This window comes from Hesperophylax consimilis, chromosome 20 (assembly GCF_061612785.1).
Source record: "Hesperophylax consimilis isolate HC1 chromosome 20, BYU_Hcon_1.0, whole genome shotgun sequence".
In the NCBI taxonomy this organism is placed as follows: Eukaryota; Metazoa; Arthropoda; class Insecta; order Trichoptera; family Limnephilidae; genus Hesperophylax; species Hesperophylax consimilis.
In genome coordinates this window covers 9,473,237-9,486,994 of record NC_142855.1, presented here as the reverse complement: position 1 = coordinate 9,486,994, position 13,758 = coordinate 9,473,237, and positions in this window count along the sequence as shown.

The following is a 13,758-nucleotide window of genomic DNA, read 5'->3' as shown; positions in this document are numbered from 1 at the left end:
AACTACTCCGGCTGAGGTTTTACATGGTTCCCTCATGCTGTCAAACAAATGTTGGAGTAATGGATAGCCCATGTCAGATAGTCCCACTAACCTAACCTAACCTAGCCTAGCCTAGCCTAACCTAACCTAACCTAAACTACTCCGGCTGAGGTTTTACATGGTTCCCTCATGCTGTTAAACAAATGTTGGAGTAATGGATAGCCCATGTCAGATAGTCCCACTAACCTAACCTAACCTAACCTAGCCTAGCCTAGCCTAACCTAACCTAACCTAAACTACTCCGGCTGAGGTTTTACATGGTTCCCTCATGCTGTCAAACAAATGTTGGAGTAATGGATAGCCCATGTCAGATAGTCCCACTAACCTAACCTAGCCTAGCCTAACCTAACCTAACCTAAACTACTCCGGCTGAGGTTTTACATGGTTCCCTCATGCTGTCAAACAAATGTTGGAGTAATGGATAGCCCATGTCAGATAGTCCCACTAACCTAACCTAACCTAACCTAGCCTAGCCTAGCCTAACCTAACCTAACCTAAACTACTCCGGCTGAGGTTTTACATGGTTCCCTCATGCTGTCAAACAAATGTTGGAGTAATGGATAGCCCATGTCAGATAGTCCCACTAACCTAACCTAACCTAGCCTAGCCTAGCCTAACCTAACCTAACCTAAACTACTCCGGCTGAGGTTTTACATGGTTCCCTCATGCTGTTAAACAAATGTTGGAGTAATGGATAGCCCATGTCAGATAGTCCCACTAACCTAACCTAACCTAGCCTAGCCTAGCCTAACCTAACCTAACCTAAACTACTCCGGCTGAGGTTTTACATGGTTCCCTCATGCTGTTAAACAAATGTTGGAGTAATGGATAGCCCATGTCAGATAGTCCCACTAACCTAACCTAACCTAGCCTAGCCTAGCCTAACCTAACCTAACCTAAACTACTCCGGCTGAGGTTTTACATGGTTCCCTCATGCTGTCAAACAAATGTTGGAGTAATGGATAGCCCATGTCAGATAGTCCCACTAACCTAACCTAACCTAGCCTAGCCTAGCCTAACCTAACCTAACCTAAACTACTCCGGCTGAGGTTTTACATGGTTCCCTCATGCTGTCAAACAAATGTTGGAGTAATGGATAGCCCATGTCAGATAGTCCCACTAACCTAACCTAACCTAACCTAAACTACTCCGGCTGAGGTTTTACATGGTTCCCTCATGCTGTCAAACAAATGTTGGAGTAATGGATAGCCCATGTCAGATAGTCCCACTAACCTAACCTAACCTAACCTAGCCTAGCCTAGCCTAACCTAACCTAACCTAAACTACTCCGGCTGAGGTTTTACATGGTTCCCTCATGCTGTCAAACAAATGTTGGAGTAATGGATAGCCCATGTCAGATAGTCCCACTAACCTAACCTAACCTAGCCTAGCCTAGCCTAACCTAACCTAACCTAAACTACTCCGGCTGAGGTTTTACATGGTTCCCTCATGCTGTCAAACAAATGTTGGAGTAATGGATAGCCCATGTCAGATAGTCCCACTAACCTAACCTAACCTAACCTAAACTACTCCGGCTGAGGTTTTACATGGTTCCCTCATGCTGTCAAACAAATGTTGGAGTAATGGATAGCCCATGTCAGATAGTCCCACTAACCTAACCTAACCTAGCCTAGCCTAGCCTAACCTAACCTAACCTAAACTACTCCGGCTGAGGATTTACATGGTTCCCTCATGCTGTTAAACAAATGTTGGAGTAATGGATAGCCCATGTCAGATAGTCCCACTAACCTAACCTAACCTAGCCTAGCCTAGCCTAACCTAACCTAACCTAAACTACTCCGGCTGAGGTTTTACATGGTTCCCTCATGCTGTCAAACAAATGTTGGAGTAATGGATAGCCCATGTCAGATAGTCCCACTAACCTAACCTAACCTAGCCTAGCCTAGCCTAACCTAACCTAACCTAAACTACTCCGGCTGAGGTTTTACATGGTTCCCTCATGCTGTCAAACAAATGTAGGAGTAATGGATAGCCCATGTCAGATAGTCCCACTAACCTAACCTAACCTAACCTAAACTACTCCGGCTGAGGTTTTACATGGTTCCCTCATGCTGTCAAACAAATGTTGGAGTAATGGATAGCCCATGTCAGATAGTCCCACTAACCTAACCTAACCTAACCTAGCCTAGCCTAGCCTAACCTAACCTAACCTAAACTACTCCGGCTGAGGTTTTACATGGTTCCCTCATGCTGTCAAACAAATGTTGGAGTAATGGATAGCCCATGTCAGATAGTCCCACTAACCTAACCTAACCTAGCCTAGCCTAGCCTAACCTAACCTAACCTAAACTACTCCGGCTGAGGTTTTACATGGTTCCCTCATGCTGTTAAACAAATGTTGGAGTAATGGATAGCCCATGTCAGATAGTCCCACTAACCTAACCTAACCTAACCTAGCCTAGCCTAGCCTAACCTAACCTAACCTAAACTACTCCGGCTGAGGTTTTACATGGTTCCCTCATGCTGTCAAACAAATGTTGGAGTAATGGATAGCCCATGTCAGATAGTCCCACTAACCTAACCTAGCCTAGCCTAGCCTAACCTAACCTAACCTAAACTACTCCGGCTGAGGTTTTACATGGTTCCCTCATGCTGTCAAACAAATGTTGGAGTAATGGATAGCCCATGTCAGATAGTCCCACTAACCTAACCTAACCTAACCTAGCCTAGCCTAGCCTAACCTAACCTAACCTAAACTACTCCGGCTGAGGTTTTACATGGTTCCCTCATGCTGTCAAACAAATGTTGGAGTAATGGATAGCCCATGTCAGATAGTCCCACTAACCTAACCTAACCTAGCCTAGCCTAGCCTAACCTAACCTAACCTAAACTACTCCGGCTGAGGTTTTACATGGTTCCCTCATGCTGTTAAACAAATGTTGGAGTAATGGATAGCCCATGTCAGATAGTCCCACTAACCTAACCTAACCTAGCCTAGCCTAGCCTAACCTAACCTAACCTAAACTACTCCGGCTGAGGTTTTACATGGTTCCCTCATGCTGTTAAACAAATGTTGGAGTAATGGATAGCCCATGTCAGATAGTCCCACTAACCTAACCTAACCTAGCCTAGCCTAGCCTAACCTAACCTAACCTAAACTACTCCGGCTGAGGTTTTACATGGTTCCCTCATGCTGTTAAACAAATGTTGGAGTAATGGATAGCCCATGTCAGATAGTCCCACTAACCTAACCTAACCTAGCCTAGCCTAGCCTAACCTAACCTAACCTAAACTACTCCGGCTGAGGTTTTACATGGTTCCCTCATGCTTTCAAACAAATGTTGGAGTAATGGATAGCCCATGTCAGATAGTCCCACTAACCTAACCTAACCTAACCTAGCCTAGCCTAGCCTAACCTAACCTAACCTAAACTACTCCGGCTGAGGTTTTACATGGTTCCCTCATGCTGTCAAACAAATGTTGGAGTAATGGATAGCCCATGTCAGATAGTCCCACTAACCTAACCTAACCTAGCCTAGCCTAGCCTAACCTAACCTAACCTAAACTACTCCGGCTGAGGTTTTACATGGTTCCCTCATGCTTTCAAACAAATGTTGGAGTAATGGATAGCCCATGTCAGATAGTCCCACTAACCTAACCTAACCTAACCTAGCCTAGCCTAGCCTAACCTAACCTAACCTAAACTACTCCGGCTGAGGTTTTACATGGTTCCCTCATGCTTTCAAACAAATGTTGCAGTAATGGATAGCCCATGTCAGATAGTCCCACTAACCAAACCTAACCTAGCCTAGCCTAGCCTAACCTAACCTAACCTAAACTACTCCGGCTGAGGTTTTACATGGTTCCCTCATGCTTTCAAACAAATGTTGCAGTAATGGATAGCCCATGTCAGATAGTCCCACTAACCTAACCTAACCTAGCCTAGCCTAGCCTAACCTAACCTAACCTAAACTACTCCGGCTGAGGTTTTACATGGTTCCCTCATGCTTTCAAACAAATGTTGGAGTAATGGATAGCCCATGTCAGATAGTCCCACTAACCTAACCTAACCTAACCTAGCCTAGCCTAGCCTAATCTAACCTAACCTAAACTACTCCGGCTGAGGTTTTACATGGTTCCCTCATGCTTTCAAACAAATGTTGCAGTAATGGATAGCCCATGTCAGATAGTCCCACTAACCTAACCTAACCTAGCCTAGCCTAGCCTAACTAACCTAACCTAAACTACTCCGGCTGAGGTTTTACATGGTTCCCTCATGCTTTCAAACAAATGTTGGAGTAATGGATAGCCCATGTCAGATAGTCCCACTAACCTAACCTAACCTAACCTAGCCTAGCCTAGCCTAACCTAACCTAACCTAAACTACTCCGGCTGAGGTTTTACATGGTTCCCTCATGCTTTCAAACAAATGTTGCAGTAATGGATAGCCCATGTCAGATAGTCCCACTAACCTAACCTAACCTAGCCTAGCCTAGCCTAACCTAACCTAACCTAAACTACTCCGGCTGAGGTTTTACATGGTTCCCTCATGCTTTCAAACAAATGTTGCAGTAATGGAAAGCCCATGTCAGATAGTCCCACTAACCTAACCTAACCTAGCCTAGCCTAGCCTAACCTAACCTAACCTAAACTACTCCGGCTGAGGTTTTACATGGTTCCCTCATGCTTTCAAACAAATGTTGGAGTAATGGATAGCCCATGTCAGATAGTCCCACTAACCTAACCTAACCTAGCCTAGCCTAGCCTAACCTAACCTAACCTAAACTACTCCGGCTGAGGTTTTACATGGTTCCCTCATGCTTTCAAACAAATGTTGCAGTAATGGATAGCCCATGTCAGATAGTCCCACTAACCTAACCTAACCTAGCCTAGCCTAGCCTAACCTAACCTAACCTAAACTACTCCGGCTGAGGTTTTACATGGTTCCCTCATGCTTTCAAACAAATGTTGGAGTAATGGATAGCCCATGTCAGATAGTCCCACTAACCTAACCTAACCTAACCTAGCCTAGCCTAGCCTAACCTAACCTAACCTAAACTACTCCGGCTGAGGTTTTACATGGTTCCCTCATGCTTTCAAACAAATGTTGCAGTAATGGATAGCCCATGTCAGATAGTCCCACTAACCTAACCTTACCTAGCCTAGCCTAGCCTAACCTAACCTAACCTAAACTACTCCGGCTGAGGTTTTACATGGTTCCCTCATGCTTTCAAACAAATGTTGCAGTAATGGATAGCCCATGTCAGATAGTCCCACTAACCTAACCTAACCTAGCCTAGCCTAGCCTAACCTAACCTAACCTAAACTACTCCGGCTGAGGTTTTACATGGTTCCCTCATGCTTTCAAACAAATGTTGCAGTAATGGATAACCCATGTCAGATAGTCCCACTAACCTAACCTAACCTAGCCTAGCCTAGCCTAACCTAACCTAACCTAAACTACTCCGGCTGAGGTTTTACATGGTTCCCTCATGCTTTCAAACAAATGTTGCAGTAATGGAAAGCCCATGTCAGATAGTCCCACTAACCTAACCTAACCTAGCCTAGCCTAGCCTAACCTAACCTAACCTAAACTACTCCGGCTGAGGTTTTACATGGTTCCCTCATGCTTTCAAACAAATGTTGGAGTAATGGATAGCCCATGTCAGATAGTCCCACTAACCTAACCTAACCTAACCTAGCCTAGCCTAGCCTAACCTAACCTAACCTAAACTACTCCGGCTGAGGTTTTACATGGTTCCCTCATGCTGTCAAACAAATGTTGGAGTAATGGATAGCCCATGTCAGATAGTCCCACTAACCTAACCTAACCTAGCCTAGCCTAGCCTAACCTAACCTAACCTAAACTACTCCGGCTGAGGTTTTACATGGTTCCCTCATGCTTTCAAACAAATGTTGGAGTAATGGATAGCCCATGTCAGATAGTCCCACTAACCTAACCTAACCTAACCTAGCCTAGCCTAGCCTAACCTAACCTAACCTAAACTACTCCGGCTGAGGTTTTACATGGTTCCCTCATGCTTTCAAACAAATGTTGCAGTAATGGATAGCCCATGTCAGATAGTCCCACTAACCAAACCTAACCTAGCCTAGCCTAGCCTAACCTAACCTAACCTAAACTACTCCGGCTGAGGTTTTACATGGTTCCCTCATGCTTTCAAACAAATGTTGGAGTAATGGATAGCCCATGTCAGATAGTCCCACTAACCTAACCTAACCTAACCTAGCCTAGCCTAGCCTAACCTAACCTAACCTAAACTACTCCGGCTGAGGTTTTACATGGTTCCCTCATGCTGTCAAACAAATGTTGGAGTAATGGATAGCCCATGTCAGATAGTCCCACTAACCTAACCTAACCTAGCCTAGCCTAGCCTAACCTAACCTAACCTAAACTACTCCGGCTGAGGTTTTACATGGTTCCCTCATGCTGTCAAACAAATGTTGGAGTAATGGATAGCCCATGTCAGATAGTCCCACTAACCTAACCTAACCTAACCTAAACTACTCCGGCTGAGGTTTTACATGGTTCCCTCATGCTGTCAAACAAATGTTGGAGTAATGGATAGCCCATGTCAGATAGTCCCACTAACCTAACCTAACCTAGCCTAGCCTAGCCTAACCTAACCTAACCTAAACTACTCCGGCTGAGGTTTTACATGGTTCCCTCATGCTTTCAAACAAATGTTGGAGTAATGGATAGCCCATGTCAGATAGTCCCACTAACCTAACCTAACCTAACCTAGCCTAGCCTAGCCTAACCTAACCTAACCTAAACTACTCCGGCTGAGGTTTTACATGGTTCCCTCATGCTTTCAAACAAATGTTGCAGTAATGGATAGCCCATGTCAGATAGTCCCACTAACCAAACCTAACCTAGCCTAGCCTAGCCTAACCTAACCTAACCTAAACTACTCCGGCTGAGGTTTTACATGGTTCCCTCATGCTTTCAAACAAATGTTGGAGTAATGGATAGCCCATGTCAGATAGTCCCACTAACCTAACCTAACCTAACCTAGCCTAGCCTAGCCTAACCTAACCTAACCTAAACTACTCCGGCTGAGGTTTTACATGGTTCCCTCATGCTGTCAAACAAATGTTGGAGTAATGGATAGCCCATGTCAGATAGTCCCACTAACCTAACCTAACCTAGCCTAGCCTAGCCTAACCTAACCTAACCTAAACTACTCCGGCTGAGGTTTTACATGGTTCCCTCATGCTGTTAAACAAATGTTGGAGTAATGGATAGCCCATGTCAGATAGTCCCACTAACCTAACCTAACCTAACCTAGCCTAGCCTAGCCTAACCTAACCTAACCTAAACTACTCCGGCTGAGGTTTTACATGGTTCCCTCATGCTGTCAAACAAATGTTGGAGTAATGGATAGCCCATGTCAGATAGTCCCACTAACCTAACCTAGCCTAGCCTAGCCTAACCTAACCTAACCTAAACTACTCCGGCTGAGGTTTTACATGGTTCCCTCATGCTGTCAAACAAATGTTGGAGTAATGGATAGCCCATGTCAGATAGTCCCACTAACCTAACCTAACCTAACCTAGCCTAGCCTAGCCTAACCTAACCTAACCTAAACTACTCCGGCTGAGGTTTTACATGGTTCCCTCATGCTGTCAAACAAATGTTGGAGTAATGGATAGCCCATGTCAGATAGTCCCACTAACCTAACCTAGCCTAGCCTAGCCTAACCTAACCTAACCTAAACTACTCCGGCTGAGGTTTTACATGGTTCCCTCATGCTGTCAAACAAATGTTGGAGTAATGGATAGCCCATGTCAGATAGTCCCACTAACCTAACCTAACCTAGCCTAGCCTAGCCTAACCTAACCTAACCTAAACTACTCCGGATGAGGTTTTACATGGTTCCCTCATGCTGTTAAACAAATGTTGGAGTAATGGATAGCCCATGTCAGATAGTCCCACTAACCTAACCTAACCTAACCTAGCCTAGCCTAGCCTAACCTAACCTAACCTAAACTACTCCGGCTGAGGTTTTACATGGTTCCCTCATGCTGTCAAACAAATGTTGGAGTAATGGATAGCCCATGTCAGATAGTCCCACTAACCTAACCTAGCCTAGCCTAGCCTAACCTAACCTAACCTAAACTACTCCGGCTGAGGTTTTACATGGTTCCCTCATGCTGTCAAACAAATGTTGGAGTAATGGATAGCCCATGTCAGATAGTCCCACTAACCTAACCTAACCTAACCTAGCCTAGCCTAGCCTAACCTAACCTAACCTAAACTACTCCGGCTGAGGTTTTACATGGTTCCCTCATGCTGTCAAACAAATGTTGGAGTAATGGATAGCCCATGTCAGATAGTCCCACTAACCTTACCTAACCTAGCCTAGCCTAGCCTAACCTAACCTAACCTAAACTACTCCGGCTGAGGTTTTACATGGTTCCCTCATGCTTTCAAACAAATGTTGCAGTAATGGATAGCCCATGTCAGATAGTCCCACTAACCTAACCTAACCTAACCTAGCCTAGCCTAGCCTAACCTAACCTAACCTAAACTACTCCGGCTGAGGTTTTACATGGTTCCCTCATGCTTTCAAACAAATGTTGCAGTAATGGATAGCCCATGTCAGATAGTCCCACTAACCTAACCTAACCTAGCCTAGCCTAGCCTAGCCTAACCTAACCTAACCTAAACTACTCCGGCTGAGGTTTTACATGGTTCCCTCATGCTTTCAAACAAATGTTGCAGTAATGGATAGCCCATGTCAGATAGTCCCACTAACCTAACCTAACCTAGCCTAGCCTAGCCTAACCTAACCTAACCTAAACTACTCCGGCTGAGGTTTTACATGGTTCCCTCATGCTTTCAAACAAATTTTGGAGTAATGGATAGCCCATGTCAAATAGTCCCACTAACCTAACCTTACCTAACCTAGCCTAGCCTAGCCTAACCTAACCTAACCTAAACTACTCCGGCTGAGGTTTTACATGGTTCCCTCATGCTTTCAAACAAATGTTGCAGTAATGGATAGCCCATGTCAGATAGTCCCACTAACCTAACCTAACCTAGCCTAGCCTAGCCTAACCTAACCTAACCTAAACTACTCCGGCTGAGGTTTTACATGGTTCCCTCATGCTTTCAAACAAATGTTGCAGTAATGGATAGCCCATGTCAGATAGTCCCACTAACCTAACCTAACCTAACCTAGCCTAGCCTAGCCTAACCTAACCTAACCTAAACTACTCCGGCTGAGGTTTTACATGGTTCCCTCATGCTTTCAAACAAATGTTGCAGTAATGGATAGCCCATGTCAGATAGTCCCACTAACCTAACCTAACCTAGCCTAGCCTAGCCTAGCCTAACCTAACCTAACCTAAACTACTCCGGCTGAGGTTTTACATGGTTCCCTCATGCTTTCAAACAAATGTTGCAGTAATGGATAGCCCATGTCAGATAGTCCCACTAACCTAACCTAACCTAGCCTAGCCTAGCCTAACCTAACCTAACCTAAACTACTCCGGCTGAGGTTTTACATGGTTCCCTCATGCTTTCAAACAAATGTTGCAGTAATGGATAGCCCATGTCAGATAGTCCCACTAACCTAACCTAACCTAACCTAGCCTAGCCTAGCCTAACCTAACCTAACCTAAACTACTCCGGCTGAGGTTTTACATGGTTCCCTCATGCTTTCAAACAAATGTTGCAGTAATGGATAGCCCATGTCAGATAGTCCCACTAACCTAACCTAACCTAACCTAGCCTAGCCTAGCCTAACCTAACCTAACCTAAACTACTCCGGCTGAGGTTTTACATGGTTCCCTCATGCTTTCAAACAAATGTTGCAGTAATGGATAGCCCATGTCAGATAGTCCCACTAACCTAACCTAACCTAGCCTAGCCTAGCCTAACCTAACCTAACCTAAACTACTCCGGCTGAGGTTTTACATGGTTCCCTCATGCTTTCAAACAAATGTTGGAGTAATGGATAGCCCATGTCAGATAGTCCCACTAACCTAACCTAACCTAACCTAGCCTAGCCTAGCCTAACCTAACCTAACCTAAACTACTCCGGCTGAGGTTTTACATGGTTCCCTCATGCTTTCAAACAAATGTTGCAGTAATGGATAGCCCATGTCAGATAGTCCCACTAACCTAACCTAACCTAGCCTAGCCTAGCCTAACCTAACCTAACCTAAACTACTCCGGCTGAGGTTTTACATGGTTCCCTCATGCTTTCAAACAAATGTTGGAGTAATGGATAGCCCATGTCAGATAGTCCCACTAACCTAACCTAACCTAACCTAGCCTAGCCTAGCCTAACCTAACCTAACCTAAACTACTCCGGCTGAGGTTTTACATGGTTCCCTCATGCTTTCAAACAAATGTTGCAGTAATGGATAGCCCATGTCAGATAGTCCCACTAACCTAACCTAACCTAGCCTAGCCTAGCCTAACCTAACCTAACCTAAACTACTCCGGCTGAGGTTTCACATGGTTCCCTCATGCTTTCAAACAAATGTTGCAGTAATGGATAGCCCATGTCAGATAGTCCCACTAACCTAACCTAACCTAGCCTAGCCTAGCCTAACCTAACCTAACCTAAACTACTCCGGCTGAGATTTTACATGGTTCCCTCATGCTTTCAAACAAATGTTGCAGTAATGGATAGCCCATGTCAGATAGTCCCACTAACCTAACCTAACCTAGCCTAGCCTGGCCTAACCTAACCTAACCTAAACTACTCCGGCTGAGGTTTTACATGGTTCCCTCATGCTTTCAAACAAATGTTGCAGTAATGGATAGCCCATGTCAGATAGTCCCACTAACCCAACTAACCTCTCTAAAAATAACATGAACCCTTACCTATCCCAACATACATGAAAAAATTAAACTCAATAGCTCATTAAAAAATCAAATAGTTTAAAGAAACCTTGATAAATAATAAATAAGGTAAAAAACAGAGAACACCCAAAAAAAAACCTAACCTAACCTACCTATTTAAAAATGACGATATTAAATGTTTGATTTAGCCCACAGGTCCGCCGTAAGCGTGCGAACAGGGCATGCACTGCACACGGGCGGCACTTTCAGGGGGCGGCAAATACACTGAACTCGGAATGTTCTAACTCGTTATCATTCATCATTCCAGCATAAAGAATGTCATTGGGTTTATTGCATGCATTGTTTAGCAAACCATTTTTCCATAATTATCATTGAAATTGGCAACAAAGAAGTTTTATTTTCGGTAGATACCGACTTTTTACCGTAATGTAGCTATATCAACGAACCTAATATTTTTTGGGTGAACACTCAATACACCCCTCCGAACTGCTTTCTCGGAGATAACTGTCTCAAAGAAACACTATTCTAGTCGCACAGAAATATGGAGGTATTTTTTGAAACAAGCTTAAAATTATTTTTATTTGGCATTTGGCATATATTTTATTAGGCTTGTATGACCGAGACAATCTAGGCATTTGATTAAAATATGCAGTGTTATTGATAAACATTCGGTCAAAAAACATGTTTATTTTGGACCGAATACAAAAATGTTTTTATTTATGCTTTTCGTGGATATGGGCCTGGTATATAACCCCGGCTTCTCGTGGATATGGGCCTGATATAAAACTTGATATGTTAGGGCTTCTCGTTGATATGGGCCTGGTGTGTAACTTTTTTTTTTTTTTTTAATGTTCTTTATTCAGTAAAGTTTATACATTACAGTAAACGGGTAAATTTTTGGCCACCACACTAGGCACATGCCCGTGTTGTAGTGGTCAATTTTATGTTAAGTATAATAATACAAATTAAAAATAAGTTGAATGAAAACAAAATAATGTAAAAATTAAATAAAATAATTTATACATCTAAAACAAGTATGAAGTATAAAGGAATTAAAAAAAATGCAAAATATCTACATAAGTTTAAGATATATGAATATAAAAAATAGGTGTGGAAAACAGAAAAATTTAAAATAATATAAAAAAGTATATCAAAGAAAATACGTATTATTGAATTAAAAATAATACAAGGAGCATGTATCAAAAAAAAGAAAAAATACAAGTACATTTGTGTAATTAAAATAGAATTAAAAGTGTAGTAAAAATACAAGTACATTAAGTACAAGATAACTTGATTTGACTGACTAAATTACTATCTCCATGATTATAATCACTTTTATATAACAGAGAACATTTATATTTCTTCGTTTTTCTCTCTCTTATTTGATACATTATGTAAGTCTATGTGGGTAATTGTCAAGTAGGTGGTGGACACTTGACCTATAAGATTAAATCTGCGAAATATTTATTTGAAGAGATTCCCTAGATTACTCTAGATATATATTTACATAATACAATGCTGATTACAGACTATTGTATACAAAACACTAGGATTTCCGTAAATTGAAATTAAATATAAAGCTGAGAATGGTTTAGTTGATCTCACAATCTAACCGAATAATTTATTTGAATTTTTCACAAACGTTATTTACTGTTGAATATTATTCCTTTATATAAATAGAGTTTTTTTGGTGTTTTAAGAATGATAACTTTTCACTTAGCTACATACAATTTCATTTCGTTATCAATACGATAAGGTGATAAGTCTTATCGTTAGAGTACACAAACTTCTTTAGATTTAATTGCAATATTAAATTTGAGGTTGAAAAATTCTACAGAAGTATGGACTTTAGTAAAAAATATAAAAGTAAGGGTCCAAGGTACGATCCTTGTGGTACGCCCTACATAACGTGTGACTAACTAGCCAGTTTTTTTTTTCAAAGAGTGATTATGACTAACTTTGTCGAAGGCTTTACTGAAATCGGTGTACACGGCATCTAATGCAACTTACATCTAATGACGGCCGGCATAGTCCAGTGGTAACGCATTGGACTGCCATTCCGAAGGTCGCGGGTTCAAACCCGGCGTGCGCAAATAAATTTTATTTGATTGATTTGTGTTATTTCACAATTAATTAATTAAAATAATATATAGTATATTTGCGGCACGTTCCAGAGTGGAAGATACTACCAGTATCGCCCTGGTGTAAGACCACCATTCAGAATTGAAACGTTGCTCCAAATGGCTTAAGCCGTGTTTAGTGACTAGATCTGAATAGCCAGGTACTTACCCACCTTACTCTTTCCCTTCCCCACTTACCTTCAGCCTCACAACATCCCCCGATCGGGGATGCCATAGTCTCACTGGCTCCAGACGGGAGCAGTTGGGACTCTTGTGAGGTATTCACTATAAAAAAAAAAAAAAAAACTTACGTTGATTGTTCACGGTTATAATATGCGATTTATTCAAGTAATTTTTGCAACTAGTTCCTCTGAATCATAAATGTAATCAGTGAGTATTAGATTATTAATTATTTACGGTGAAAACTCTTAAAGTTGGTAAGTAAAGTACGGATGAGGGGTGGGGGCGGCATTGACGGATATGTACACGGGCGTTCGAGCGGCTAGCGGCGGCCCTGATTGTAAGTAAAGTACGGATGGGGGGTGGGGGCGGCATTGACGGATATGTACACGGGCGTTTGAGCGGCTAGTGGCGGCCCTGATTGTAAGTAAAGTACGGATGGGGGGTGGGGGGCGGCATTGACGGATATGTACACGGGCGTTCGAGCGGCTAGCGGCGGCCCTGATTGTAAGTAAAGTACGGATGGGGGGTGGGGGCGGCATTGACGGATATGTACACGGGCGTTTGAGCGGCTAGTGGCGGCCCTGATTGTAAGTAAAGTACGGATGGGGGGTGGGG